Here is a 16,323-nt window from a genome sequence, read left to right as displayed (position 1 = left end):
TGTGGGTGGACCTCATTCAATCAGTTGAAGGCCTGAACAGAACAAAAAGGCTAACTTTCCTACGCGTAAGAGGACACTTCTCCTGTTTGACGGCAGGAGCTAGAATATTAGTCTTTTCCAAGTTTCACTCCATAGCACTGAAACATTGGCTCTTCTTGGGTGTCAGGCCTGCCAGCTTTTTTATTAGAACTTACACAACTGGCTGCCCTAGTTCCCAGACCTTCAGACTCAGGCTGGAACTACACATCGACTCTCCTGGGTCTCCAGCTTGCCAAATGCAGTCCTTGAGATTTCTTAGCCTCCATAATCATGTAAGTCAATCCTTACAGTAAATCTCTATTTCTCTGTCTCTCCCCCATTCTCACACACACACACAAACACACACACATACACACACACTCTTTTTCTCTGTCTCTCTCTCTCCTTCTCTCTCTCTATTGGTTCTGTTTCCCTGGAGAACTCAAATATGTCATGTAAAACATTTAGCACAATGCTAGACCCATAACAATCACTCAAGTAAAGGTTAGCCATTACAAGGGACTGCACTGGTCATTGGTAGAGGCAACCACCAAGACAACTCAAATCTAACATTTACTTTCAGAGAAGTCATGGAGGTTATTCCCTTGAGCACCTATCCTTCTCCTTTAAAGCACACTCTACAACACATCACCACTGTTGCTTTGCAGGTTCTATAGAGTTCCCAAAATAAATGTAAATCATGTTCCCCCCTAGGGTGCTATCAAATTGAGGAATTCTGGAGGAGCTGCAGGAGTCATGTAGTGCTATAAAAAGCCCAGGAGCCTCTGGGGAGAGCCTAACCCCAAACAAGTGGAAGCCAGACAGACCCTCTTGGCTGGGGAACAAAATCTCAGGCCTGGACAAGAGGGTACTTATAATCAGTTAACTGAAAATATAAAAAGCCAGTCCTAAAGAGATGTCATCTTGTTTCCCATTAAATAGAAGTACTTATTCCATTTGCACTTTTTCAGCCCAGACTTTCTTCTTTTAATCTTCTGGAACACAGGACAGAATTAATTTGTATGGTCAATTCATCCTATACAAGGTTTAAATTTATCTTTTTGAAACTAATCTGTTACTGATTATCTCAGGAGTTAGGAGGCCAGAACATGGATCCAGTCTCCCTGTAGATCAAAGCTACTACAGGCTGAAAGGTATTTAATGCTAACATTTGGTCTGAGAGGAAACAGGACACAACACGAAAGATGGTGGACAACATCCTCTATCCTGCAAGAACAGCATGTCCCATCCTTAGAATGTTGCAGAAGCCCTGCCTAATGGTGTTTCCAGCCCTTCCCTGCAGCTTTCTAATCTGCATAGCTGTAGCCACTCAATACCCTATGCAGGTCCAGACTCCAGAGGTCAAATACCTAAGTTGTTACCACAGGAAATTTCAGATACAACTCAAAAAAGCTTGAAAATAAAATAATTTGTAATCACTTAGAGCAGAAGCAAAGATAAATCTTTCCAGTATTATACTCACAAACACACACAGAGTAGCATTATGTAAAAATGTTGTGTAACTTGTTTTTTCACTAACTGCATAATTTGATCATTTTTCATGTTATTAAACAAACTTCATTATTTTTATGGCTTTGAAACACTCTATTGAATATAAGTATTATAATATAGCTAACTAATCCCTTTTTGTTGGACGGGATTATTTCCACTGTTTTCAGTATTTTAAATAATGTCACAATTAATGTTCTTGATGATCCTCTAGGGATTTCCTTAGGTTAAATACTTAGAATTGCTGGATCAAAAATGTGCACATTTTAGAGAATTTTTTAATCAGATTTACAAATATTCAAATAGCAGAGTATATTCCTCCAACAGTGTGAGGAACTGATTCCGAAAATATGAATCAGTCCTGAGGCATTAGATAGGAAACACAGCATCCATCCTTCCATCCATGAAAAGGTATTTATTGAGTGCATACTCTATACCATGTGCTAGGAACACAGCAGGGAAATAGACAGATATAAACCCTACCCTCCCTGTACTCACAACCTGGTAGGGAAATCAGACAAGCAATTCGGATACTGATTAGTTTAGCCTTGTGACTGCTTTTATTCTGTTGATATGTTCCATTTTAAAACAAGACTCCTGCCTTATTGCTGGGATTAAGCATCTTATGTTGGAAACTGGGTCTCCTGTTTCTCCCACACCAGGGGCCATGTCTTATTCTCATAAATTCTCTTGAAAATGCTATAGAATCCTGGAACAGTGGCTGGCCCTGCTGAGAGCATTTCCCTTTGTCTACATAAGTTACCCACCAGCCGTGCCAGACTCCAGCTGCATACTACCCATTTTCTGGAAAAGCAATGAAAATCATGGCCACTTTTGGCTTCACTCTACTCTCTCTGTGCCCTATACCACTTACTATAAATTACTTTATTTAATTTAAACAACAATGCTAGGAGAGCAACACTGTTGTTATACTCTCATTTCACTGGGTTTACCTGGGTCTCTATCTCTGTCCTGATACTTGTCCTGCTAGGCTGAACACACCCTGGTCATCCACTGTTAGGCCTATCTCTGAAGGTCTGTCACACCCAAGGGACAACTGGGGTCTGGCACTCTCCAGAATCTGCTCTGACAAGTTATCAGATTGCCTGGGGGCACACCCAGCTCCACTGCAATGATTCCCAAAGCTGAACCAAAGACCGACCACCAGCTGCAGAACCAAGTGAGGTCCTTCTTTAAATGACAAAATGTGTGTATAAAATGAAATAGTATTCAGCAATAAAAAGAAACGGGGTACTGAGACATAGACAAACCTCAAAATATTATGCTAAGAGAAATAAGCCAGAGGAAACTGGACAAATATTGTACGATTCCACTTAAATGAAATATCCAGAACAGGTAGATTCACAAAGACAGAAAGCAGGTAAGTGATTGCCAAAGGCAAGGAGGAGAGAGGAATAGGAGTGATTCTTAATTGATATAGGGTCTCACTTGCAGGTGATAAAACTGTTTTGGGAAACAGAGAGTGGTGATGGCTGCACATGACTGTGAATGTACTGAATGTCACTGAATTGTTTATTTTAAGATGGTTCATTTTAATTTTATGTCATGTTTATCTCAATTTTTAAAAGGGGAGGAGGCAAGAATGTACTGATTCAAAGTAGTTAGGCCTAGGAATGTCCTTTTGTACAAACTCCCAAGTGATCTGGTGCACAGTAAAATTTGAAAAACATGTCTTAAATAAAACCTTCCGGTATAGCTACATAGAAATTGTCATCCAAAAAAATGCAAAAATTAAAAGCTTTTTTTCCCCCAAAGCTTGAAGACAAGTCCTAAAGCAAAAGCATGGTTATAACTAGCACAAAGAGCTTAACGGTGAGGTGGCACCACTGAGCTGCCTGGTGCCATTATTTCCAGTTAGCAAGGCCCTCCAAGGGTTTGCCTGGACCATCAGCATGTGCATGTAACACAGTCACTGCACTGGGGGAAATGAGGACAGAAAATAGGATCAAGAGACACATGGTGATGTGTGAAGAAGGACAAACCCTAGGCAAGAGGAGGGGGGATATTGACTAATCAATATGACCAAGCAAAGTAATGGTACAGCTCCTACATAGCCCTGAATTAAAGTAAACGGGAATCAATGGGCTAAAAACCAAGGATTCAATAAAGCCATTAAGTCATGGCAATTCCTTTCGAGGCAAATTAATTCCTTCATGGCTCTGTCCCCTGTTTCTACCAAAAGTCAATACTCTCCTAGCAAGGGATTTGGGGAATGTGGCTTCCAATACTTTGTCACTATTTCACTCCACCAGTTTATCCCTAGGAGAGGGACTTCTTCGCTTCTGGCTTTCTTCCATCAGTATGTTGGTTCGGCTTCGACTCCTAAGTCAAGTGATTTGTGTTTCAAGGGAAACAAAACCTAATCTCATCTGCCAACACCTGACAAGGGGCCAGGTCTCTCAGCGGTTAGCGCTGCTGCTGAAACCTTCCTAGGGAACTATATCAAGTCACAGTGTGTCCGTCACACATGAACACATTAGCAAGGCACTCTGTGACAGGTGCTATGTTAAGAATATCTTATGTATTGTCCTATGTAATTCTTACCACAACCCTACAAGATTCATTTTATGGATTGGGAAACTGAGTCTTGAATGGTTTAGTAACTCCCAATGTCTCCTGACTCCAAAGCCTGCCTAATGACCACTCAGCGGTGTCCACATGCCTCCCAAATTAAAACCCTCCAAGACTCCAGGAAATGAGTGAGTCACCAACGACCCTTCCAAAGCAGCCACCCACACCCCACGGCAGTTAGAGAGGATTCCTGAGCACATTGGGCACACACACAAGAGTCTCCCAAGTATAAAGTTTTACATTGAGAGGGTCACTGGCCATGAGATGTCCACACAGTCGCTTAGCTGTTTTTTGTTTGTTTGTTTGTTTTCTGAGATGGAGTCTCACTGTCACCCAGGCTAGAGTGCAGTGGCGTGATCTTGGCTCGCTGCAACCTCCACCTCCCAGGTTCAAGCAATTCTCCTGCCTCAGCCTCCCGCGTAGCTGGGATTACAGGTGTGTGCCACCAACACATGTGGCTAATTTTCGTGTTTTTAGTAGAGATGGGGTTTCGACATGTTGGTCAGGCTGGTCTCAAACTCCTGACCTCAGATGATCTGCCCACCTCAGCCTCCCAAAGTGCTGGGACTACAGGTGTGAGCCATCGCACCCAGCCAACAGTCCCTGAGCTCTTACCAGTCAGAACTCTCACCAGCATACAGCCGGGTTAGAAGACAGGAAGAGAATGATTCTGGTGAGTGTGTGCTAAAGACTAACAACTTTGATTTGCTTGAAGGAGAACACACATGCCATATATTAAGGTAAATGAAAGCTATTGCTTTGGATTCAAAGAACCTGGGCCCTAATTTCCAGCTCTTTCACTTCAGCTATGTGACTTCGGGCAGTTTTGACCTTGCTGAGACTGAATTCTCATTTTTAAATTGGAGATGTTTATCTTGCACAGTGGTGGCTATGAAGAGTGAATGGGGTATTTCACGTAAGAGCATTTATCATGTGCCTGGCATAGAGTGAATCTTAAATGGTAGCTGCCATTATTTCCCAAAACCAGATGACTGCTTTGCCAATAAACAACCTACATGCTGCTTTAGACATGCCTGAAAAATGTTAGAGCCTGTGTTTACATAGACCGGTGCCTACACAAACCCGGGTATTCTTTTCTGCTAACCAGTGTGTAGCCTAGTTTACATAGTAGCCTCTCTGAACCTCATGGAGATAACAATATTGGCTACTGCATAAGTGTGTGGTCTGGAATGTTAAAAAGAGAGAGGCCTTCGTGAAAGCCTGCCAATTTTAGAGATCTGATCACCCATCGTAATGCTTTCTTTGCCCAGAGTTTTAGACTTCATCATTTTTTCTGTCCCAATACTGCAAAATATGTTGATCAGGAATTAATGCAGTGCAACAGAACTCTGCAGAGCATGCAGCTAGCACTGAAGAAGCCAAAGCTTACAACTCATGGCACTTGGAGCCACTGACCACTAGGGGCCGTTGGTAAGCCACAGAAAGCTGGAAGGATGCCTACCTGTCAGGTTTTTAAAAATTACATTTCTCATATAAAAAGCTATGTGGACTCTCAAAAATCCAGCTCATGGTCCTTTTGCATGGAGGGATGGCTTTATTTTCTATAAAGGCTTTAGTCCCAATTCTTTCTGGGATTGAAGAGAAGGGAAGATGAGTCTTAACGAGCTCGGATCTAGTCAGTGAGGCACATGGTTGGTTGGTTGGTTGGTTGGTTGGCTGGGGTGGGGTTGGTGGGACTTGTGTGGCAGTATTTGCACAATACTGAGAGATCCTCCACCTGCAAGAATTTCCCCAATACCCCGTGACTTAAATCTCTTTTTGTCTTATTAACACTATGAACTTCTAAAGCCCGGTGATAAATACAGATATTCAGGATGGGACCATGTGTCACACCACGATTAGATGCTGTGATACAGGAAAAGGAGTCAGAGCACACCAAAGAAAAACACGCAAAGATAGAGCTTCTAAAGGTGGGTTTGAATTCTAGCTTAGCCACTTATTAACTGTGAAAACTTGGGCAAGTTACTTAATCCCTCTATGCTTCCATTTCCTTTGAAACCCCTATATCATAGGTTTGTTGCATGGGTTTAGTTAAATGAGAATGTATACAAAATTATACACACATAGAAAGTCTAAGCAATTTTTATTAGTTGTTATTCTTCTTTTGTTGAGTGAAAGTAAGACTGGAATTCAAGGCTAGAGAGCAGACATGCTGTCAGGGGGTTGGGGTTGAGGAAGCAAAATGAAGGTACAAGAAAAGTTTAAAACAGGGATCCCCAAACCCCAGGCCATGGATGGACTGGTACCAGTCCATGACCTGTTAGGAAGTGGGCTGCATAGCAGGAGGTGAGCAGCAGGTGAGTGGGCATTACCGCCTGAGCTCCACCTCTTGTCAGATTAGTGGCAGCATTAGATTCTCATAGAAGTGCAAACCCTACTGTGAACTGAACACATGAGGGATCTAGGTTGTGAGCTCTTTATGAGAATCTAATGCCTGATGATCTGAGGTGGAACAGTTTCATCCCCAAACCATCCCGACCCTGCCCCCCAACTCCCACCATCAATGGAGAAATTGCCTACACGAAACCGGTTCCTGGTGCAAAAAGGTTGGGGGCCACTGGTTTAAAAGACAGAAGAAAGCCAAAGTAGATGTCTACAGTTCATTGAAGCCCAGATGAAGAAAGTAAAGAAGCCCCAAGATATGTGTTCACATATTCAAAATTATTTTATGGTTTAATTGTGAGATGTATACTGGTGCGTGTGTGTGTGTGTGAAGTTAGGGGTGTTAAAACTGTAGCTCAACTTTATATCCCAGATGCCAGAGAACTTGTAAAGTCCTCTAGAGCTAGGACACCAGAGAAAAAACAGAACTAGAAAAATATCAATTGGTAGACAGAGATCAGGAGAAATGAAGAAGGCTATGAGACTACACAACTCTGGGTCTCATACCAAGAGAAACAAAACAAATTAGGGCACACCTGCAGGAGGGCGAGTGGCTTGGGAGGGTACACAAACAGCGCCTGAAGAGAAGGTAAAGAAACATGGAATGTTCTACTGGAAAAAGATAAACACAAAGGAAATTTGATCCCTATCTTTGGAGCACTGAAAGACAGTAATGGGAAAATAGGAGAGACTGGCTGCCTTATATGTGGCCCCCAAAAGGTAGAGTTAGAATCAACGGGTGTCCAAGAGTTCAGGATCCCCTAAGGTTGTATCTCACCGTGTGTGTGTGTGTGTGTGTGTATGTGTGTGTCTGTGTGTTTAGATACACACTAAACAAATGTACATCGTTTAGGAAAAAAGGATTTAAAGCTTTCTTTATCAGATTTTCATGACCTCAAAAACTTAAGAACTCTTGATATAAATAATAACAGCTAATATTTATCAAGCAATTACTAAGCACCAAGGACTGGGCCAAGTCTTTACATAAGTTATTAAATCTTCACAAGAATCCTCAAGAGGTGGAACAGCTGACTGTGAACACAGGCCTTGGAGCCAGCCTGCTTTAGTTTATATCTCAAATCTGTCATTAACTAGCTACATAACCTCTGGCGACTCACTTTCTCACTTCCCTCATTATAAAACGGGAATAACAATAACCACCTCAAAAGGTGTTGTGAGAATTAAATTAGTATTAGGGTGGTGCAAAAGTAATTGAGGTTTTTGGTATTGTAATAGGAAAAAATTTTGGTAATGTCAAAAACCACAATTACTTTTGCACCAACCTACTATATGTAAAGTTTTTGGACAGCATCTGACAAATGGCATGCTTCCTAACTACTATTACTTTCTAAGTATTAACACTCAATGGTGTGCTGGTCAATGTTAAAAACAAGCTCTTGAAGAGAAGAAAGAAAAGAGGAGCTCTAAGTTGTAATGTTCGACCATTTCTGTAGTATAAATATTCCCACCTAGATCAATTTCAAGGTTGCAAAGTGAAGTCAACCAGCTCACAAAATTCCTAAGCAATGAACAGTTGGATCTCATGAGATAGTACAGGATAGCTCCAGCACACCATTATATTAAAGTTTTTTCTTGCTCCCTTTCTTACTAAATGCTGGCTGGAAATGGTTCCTTGGTTCCTTGAAGGAGCAGAGTTTATGTAGAACTGAGAGAAGCAATGCGCATATTCTGTTAGAAGATGCAGGTTAGAGAAAGGAAGTATAAGAGAGTCTGGCAAGAGAACAAAAACCTGTTTGGGTCAAGCAACATTTCTGAAAATGATGGGCATGTTCTTTCTTGGGTTAAGAGGGAGTTAAACAGCTACCATATACTAAGGGCTTATTACATGCAAACCTTCCTTGTTTCATTTAATTATCACAACAGCCCTTTAAGGTAGACAGTTGTACTTGCCCCAGATTCACAGAAAAGGGGACTCAAAGACATAGGAAACTTTTCCAGGGTCATAACACAGGTGGGACAGGAGCTGAGAGTCAAGCTTAGCTAAGAGCCCAAGCCTGCATGACTAGAGCCTGAAATCATTCCACTTCTCTATGCTTCTGCTTAAGCAACAGAGACACATCCAGGGAAGGCCACTTGGGTTCACCCCCAGTGGAAAGGGGCATCCCCAAAACTCTGGGTAAATTCTATAGGCAGTGAATCAACTTTTATAATCTCTCCAGCAGTCCTGTTCCAGAAAGCCCTTTCATAGATGGGTCCTCCAAACTTCTCCATGATCAGAAGGCTCCCTAGCCACCCAAATCTCTAAGACCTTTCTACTGCTGCCACCATGAGATTAGTCTCCCGGTGCTTCTCTGGGACTACCAGTATCTCATGTCCTTATCCTTCCAGAATCCCTCCTGACAATTAGTTTGGGTACCCAACTTGAGGTCATTTGGGATAGCTGCAATCGTGGAGTCATATAGTCAAGTAATATAGGAAGACATGCAAAAATGCTGAGCCTTCAACCATCCCTGAAGGCACTTTCTTTCCTCTAGAGAGACTATACAGGGTGTAATTCGTATGACAGATCCACAGTTACATTGCTCAGCTTCAATCATGGCTCTGTATTTGCTAATAATGTGACTTTGGGCAATTTACGTAACTTCCATGTGCCCAGTCTATTCAAATGTGAAATGGATAACAATAGGGTCCTCTTCAAAGCACTATTGTGAGGAATCAATAAAATAGCATGTAAAGGGATCTAAAAGGGGGCTTAAATTGATGGTATAAACAGGTTTTACACTCAATAAATGTTAAGTATTTTGGCTTGCCCATAGACCCATTTGCCAAATCCATTTTTTGAAAAGGTATTGTCCCCCACATTCTGGAACTCTGGTCCTAGAACAATTTGACTTATTTTTATTTACCCAAAACCAGTTGCTAGTCTTTTGAAAAGTTAATGATCACTTTGAAAAATGAAATCTATGTACCTTCTGTTGAGTGCAATATACATATGAAATATATGTATATATACATATAAAATATTCAGTGAAATATACCTATAAAAAATTTCAGGGGAGTGTCTTGGCGCTCTAAAGCCCATACTTGGCCATGCTCACAAAACTAAAATCCCCTGCCTTCCATTTAATAATATCCATCCTTGATTTAACTCTCAGGGTGTTACTTCTTCCTGCTCCTTTCCTATTTTTACCTGTTTTCTTCAATTCTTCCTACATGCAAGGGTTTTCAGCCATTCCCTTCTTGCCTGCCTCCATCCCCTCATTAAGCAACATAGCTCCATAACCACTAAAAATAAAAATATTTGGGTCAACAATTTCAAGTATACATTGCCAGAGCTAAAAAAAAAAAAGTTGCAATATTATACAGGGAAGACCCTAAATTATCTTCCCCTCTAATAATTACAATTCCTCAGACTCTAATTTACATGCTATCTTATCACATCTACTTCTACCATATCTGAAGCCATCTCTTAGTTCATAATAATACCTTCAAGTACAGGGCAAACTTGTTACTGGAGCTTATAGCATCTTTTCTGCCATGAGAATATATCCACAATATCTTTTCCAAAGGTAGCACTTCATTGGGATCTATGCTGAAATTCAGCAGGTACCCAGAGATAAAACATTGTTCATATAAGTGATCAACATGTTTAATCAATGGAAAGAGCCTGGACTTTTTCCAGTCATGTAGAACTATATATATACTACATGTAAGACCTTAGGCAAGTACCTCTGAGCCTTGCCTTAGTTATCTGTAAAATGGGAATATGAATAGGAGTAAGGGTGATGGTGAGTACTGGGTAAGAAAGTGTATATTTACCACCCAGGAGTCATTTATCAGTTAAACACCTATTAAGAACTTACTATGAGTTGGCTGTCACATTGAGACTAAGAATGCAACTATGAGATAGATGCATTGCATGCTCTCAAGTTGCTTGCAGTGTTTTCAGGAAAACAGATCTTGGCAACTGTATGTTAGAAGAATACACAGGATGTTCTAGGAATCCAGAGAAGGAAAACTCAGAAAAATACTTAGCACACAATAAGCACAATAGCAAATGTCAGTTCTCTTCCTCCCTTAGCTAACAGGTAGACAGACTTTCCAGTAACAAAACCAATAATCTTTTTATGGATAGTGGGTGCCCTAGAGAGTAAGTTCTTAGTAATGCCTGTCTTCTCAGACACTAACAGGTGTCATCTCCCATCATCTATCCAAAAAAAGCAAGGGGAGGAAATCCCCAAAGCTTCATTAGGCAGAGGAAAGAGAGCCATTTAGAGCAAATGAGTTGAGCCCAACTGTTCTCTCCATTCATTAGAAGCAGCCATTGTCCTTACCTTGTGGCCAGGAGAGCAATAAGAAAGAAAACAGCCAGGAAAATTAATTAGGGCAGATAATTTTAGTAAAATGTTATTAGAGGTCAGTGTAAATTGTGGGAAGGGGAAGATGTACAGCCTCTGGGACACCTAGTCCTGTTTTAACTCGATGGCTCAGGTCTAACTAGTCCAAAAAAACACCCACTGACTCCCAAGCATTGCTTGTAAGGCTTATTTGCTTACGGTTGAATCACATTTCTTAGCCTTCTTCCTCCAACTTGCACCTTGCCCAACATCTGCTCCCATCCCACTTTTCTTAATGACTCCCTGTCTTCCATTCCAGGGGCCCCTACCTGTAGCACATTTGTGGCACTTTCTCTGTTAGACAAGTGCCCAGAAGTAGAAAGCAAAGAACAAGAACCAGGCTTTTGGTCCCAGATTCTGCCACTAACCTACCATAACACTTTGGGCAAATCTATCCTCCTCACTTGGTCTCAGTTTTCTTATGTGTAAAATGGGAAAGCTGGAATAGACTTTTCATTGTCTCTATTATCTTTCTACTATTCTTTGATTCTTAAAAAAAAAAGTGCATGCATGTCCTATGATTTCAATAAAACAGTTTTAATAGCTGATGAGTAAGCACCCTTACCTGACATTAGATAACAGGATGGTATTGCTTTATGTTTGCTCCCATTGAAAATTCAAATCCAAGTGTTTTCATCTATTTTGTGCTGCTATAACAGAATGTCTAAGACTGGGATATTTATAAACAACAGAGACATATTTCTTGCAGTTCTTGAGGATGAAAAGTCCAAGGACAAGAAGCCACACATCTGGTGAGGGCCTTCTTGCTGCATCATTTCATGGTAGAAGGCAGAAGGGCAAGAGAGGAAGAGATCAAACTCACAGCCTCAGTGTCTTTTATAATCAGTCTCAATCCATTAATGAGGGTGGAGTTCTCATGACCTAACCACCTCCCATTACACCCCGCCTCTCAACACTGTTGTATTGGGGATTAAGTTTCCAACAAAGAAACTTGAGAAAATACATTCAAACCATAACACAAGTTGACTTCTCTGCCAGCTATCTGATATGAGCTAGCTTTCTCTTTCGAGCTTCCCACTCATCCTTCCACAGCCCTGTCAACATCCCAGCTTTCCATCACCTGTATGGCTGGATTAGTTCCCTACTTGGTGTAGCGTCTTACTCTTATAAAGGAAAGCAAGGCTGAGAAAACTTAATGGAATTGTTAAAGTCATGTATCAATTAAGTGATAGTCTAAACTCAGACTCAAATCTAACCATCGCTTTTTTCACTATATTACAATGCTCCTCTTAGACAGCATTAGACATTTCAAAACTGATACTTTGACATTTCAAAACTAACACTCTAACAGTCTAGGATGGCAAGAGGGTGATACTAATTTAAAAATCACTAACGATTCCAGACTAAAAAATTCAGTAATGAATAAAAGTATAGGGAAATACAAAGACCAGATACCTAAGGAAGGAAAACAAGCAATTTTTCTTTGGCTTCACCAAAGAAGGTGAAACCAACTCTAATGGAGCTAAATCAGCTCCGTGGCAATAGGAAAAAATATTGCAAAGACAGTTTTGAGATTAAATTTTTAAAAAAGAGCAATGTAAGGATTTTTCCTTCTCTTTTAGTTTTTTTATTTGCTCTTTTATTAATATTCTATATTTCATAGTTCCAGAAAAAAACCTTCTATCGCATAGTGAAAATACATTGGTAATGTCAGCATTTTCTCTTCACAGCTGGGTCCCAGGTTTGTAATGTTTTTCTCCCATAAAACCATAATCCCATAAAATTTAAGGTTATTAAGTTGCAGGTGAATAATTCATGAAGCAATTATAAAACATTTATGATGGAATATTATGAGCTTCCAAATAAAAGAAAACATTTGGGGTCACCAAATTGACAAACTTTGGTAGCTGTGTTTAGATCTGCCCCGAGGGATTTACATGGGCCTTCTCCGCGCTTTGCAGCCTTGGACATTCAGAGATGGACTAAAGTCTCTCTAAGAGATTTCTGAAAGACACCTCAACAAATCAGTTAGCTGGTGTCACAATCAACTGAAGAGATGTAAGTACTGCCTGCTGATAATAATGGTGAGAAGAACAAAGCTTTAGAGAGAGTATACTCTGTGCTAGGCACCGTGAAAATCACTTTACATGCATTATGGCACTAACCCTCACAGTGACCCTCTAAAATCAACATTACCCTTATCAGTCCCATTATTTTGACTATGAAACATGATCAACAAGCTTAATAACTTGCCAAAGATCACATATGCAGCAAGTGGCTGAGCTGAGATTCAAACTCAATCAATCTAACCCTTGAGCCGCTACTCTTAATCACAGTGATGTACAGCCAGGCAAGACAAGGGCTGGAGAATGAGGAATTAGGACATCACAAACGTGTCATTTACACACAGTTTTTCCTATTCATCAAGGTCTTTTTATATGTATTATTCCATCTTCACAGTCTTCTGCAGCATTATTGTTGGGTATTATTAGACAGACGTTATTATCTCAATTTTGCAGATGAGTAAACTGAAGTCCAGAAAAGTTAAGTGACCCAGTTAAGCTCACATAGCAAGTCAGTAGAGGAACCATAACTATAGCTTGAGGGCTTAATTCTATTATGTATCCAGCATAAAATAACAGAGCTAGAGAAGAGTTTCCGTGCCAAACCTCCCATTCAATACAGCATCTCTGAAGACAGATCTCCCAAGTTCTATTTGAGCACCTCCAGTTATAACAACCTCCTTGATTAGTGCAAAAATGCCTTCCAATGTTGTGAAATTCTGAAAGGCTTTTTATCCTGTCAGTATTTATCTCCTTACAACAGACTATTGTTTCATCTAGAAGGACATAAATCTTCTCCCTTCTCCTTTCTGCAGTCACATACCACTTCCTCATAGCAGGGTCTTCTCCCATCACTTTCAGCTTAACATCTTTACCCTGCACACTTCAATTATTCTTTATATCCCATGTGTTTTTAACTTATCTCCCTTCTTGTCTCTCTGGATGTGCCCCACCATGTTAATGCTTCCTTCCAAACAAAATTGAAACGTATCTCCAGTGACATGTTTGGAGCTGAGTACTGTCTCCCTCCTACATGGAACTGTGACCATCCTTCCCTCTATTGATAGAAGTGAATCAAGCTCCAATCCCATTAACTATTGTCTCAATGCACTAATGTGAAGTAGCTACCCTATGTCAAAGATTTTTTTGTTTGAATTGCTATCAAACTAAGTTACCTTTATCACATCTCTCCTCTGTACACACTCACTTCATCTCCTGCAGCATATGGTAACTTCAAAACATCTTTCAGCACAGGCAGAAATGGAATTCCCAACACCATCCATTTATCTGCATTTGCTCTGCAACACTGAGCAGTGAGCATGGCCTGAGCCTCTGAGGATGCTCAAAGTAGTCCAAGGAGATGGAAGAGAAAATGCCCACTGAGGGACAGGATGAATAATTCTCTCTGATGGAAGATAACTCTGTTCTATTAGATTCTCAACATGATGTGGCTATGTTTCAGGGGCCAGTATCTGATCATTGCCTCCATGCTATAGTGATGGTCCATCTACTCTTCAGGACTGAGAGGGATCTTAAGGACATCTTATCCAATCCCCTCAGTCTAACAGCAAGATGAGGCCCAGAGGAAAGAATGAACTTGCCCAATGAGTGCTAAATGTGGTACTCAATCTCAGATCTCAGGGATCCAAAGCTCTCTCCACTACATCGGAATGTTAGAGATCATTTAGTCCAACATTGCATTTATAGTTGGGCAAACTGGGGCACAAAGAGAAAAGGTTTTCCAGCTCAGGAGTGCTCAGAGCAAGGACAACACAGGTTTTGTTACCAATGTTTTTCACTGAAGAAAAAATAAAATGTTATTTCCTGCATTTCTGTGCTGGGTGAGGGCATCCAGTCCATATTACTGACAATAATGCCCACATGGTTTAACTTCTTCCTTCAGTACCACAGGCATCTTGCAAGAAGAGCCAGATCTCATCTTGACCATATCACCTCTACATGTTTCCCAATAAAAATAGACACGCTTGATTCTCTAGGTCATGCTGGCCTCAGTATATGAGACTACCAGGGAATGGAATTTCAAGTCAAAGTAGAAATGACAGGGAATTCCAAATGCATTCTCAGTCAGCAACTTCTGTCTGATCATCAATGACACTGGCCTAAGAATTCACTCCAGTTAGTCTCACACAGAAAGCCCAAAGATGAGTACTCTCTAAACAATTCCATTAATGAAAGCCACCTTAAGCACACTCAATTGTCAATATTCTGCAAATACTCAATTGCCAATATTCTTCAAGCAAAATTTTATTATCCATTCTCTGCAGGCAACACACTGTTACCAGCCCCCTATCATGAATGCCCATTTTTCTACCTGTTTTGTGCCTCATGTGAGGATAATCTGTATCTCCAGGCAGAATTGCATCACTATGCCTAGGAGTTAGCCATAGGATGCTGTTGAATAAAGCAAAGAAGGATGAACAGGTGTCAGTGGGGAAAACTCTATACAGGAGAGGCTTAGGGTGATAATCTTCCCAGGAACTTGTCTCAAACTATATTCTTCTTGTCTGGATTGTGCATGGCTAGTATTTTTTAAATAGCAAAGATTTTCTTAAAAGATGCCTTCTTTCATGTTTTTAAAGTTCAGGAAATATCTTCAATTATTCACATGGAAATAGTATTAATTTGACATGAGTTGAGTAAGTATGGTGGGATTCCAAGAGATGGAAGCTCACCTCAACCTCCCTCACTGCCACCATCAGGTGCAGACCTCTAAGGCAACAAAAACAACTAAATAAATAAATACATAAATACATAAATAACCTAAACCAGGTTGCCAGCCAGTCCAGGAATCTTCCGTGAAGGTTTGCAGTTCAGAACTCTTAGGCCAGCCTCCTGTACCACATGGAGGCATTGCAATGCCCCACACACAGCCAATAGGAGGTGATATGCAGATTCTAAGCAGGTGAGCATGTCTCAGAGAGCTTTGTCAGTTAAGTTTGGGTTAAACAAACCTGCCTGCAGCCTGCAGGTTTTATTACCCAGGCAGCACCTCTAAAGAAGGATTAAGAGAACTCTATCATGGGGATGGCAGAATCTTAATTGAAATCCAAGTTGCTGTATTTGCATCCCTAGAGAGAATCTAGGGCTTCGAGTTTCCCAAATAGTGAGCTGCTATCACTCTGAGAATTCAGCTCATCTAAACAGTTCTGCATACAGGGATACTGCAAGCATACCTTTTTCCCCACCTGCTCCTCCTCCCATACCTCACTGGGGGTCAGGAGAGTGGGATCTCACATTAGCATAGAAGTTACAGCACATCCTCTCATTTGCTTCTGATTTTCAATTACACTGGTATAATGTACTTAAAATCTGTCTTTTATTTGGAAAGATAAACACAGCAGTTTCGTAATTTTATTGCTATGTCAATTTGCAAAGAAAATTCTATTTAAACTCAGTGA

The sequence above is a fragment of the Macaca fascicularis genome, chromosome 6, assembly GCF_037993035.2.
Source record: "Macaca fascicularis isolate 582-1 chromosome 6, T2T-MFA8v1.1".
In the NCBI taxonomy this organism is placed as follows: domain Eukaryota; kingdom Metazoa; phylum Chordata; class Mammalia; order Primates; family Cercopithecidae; genus Macaca; species Macaca fascicularis.
Note: the sequence above shows the minus strand (reverse complement) of the source record.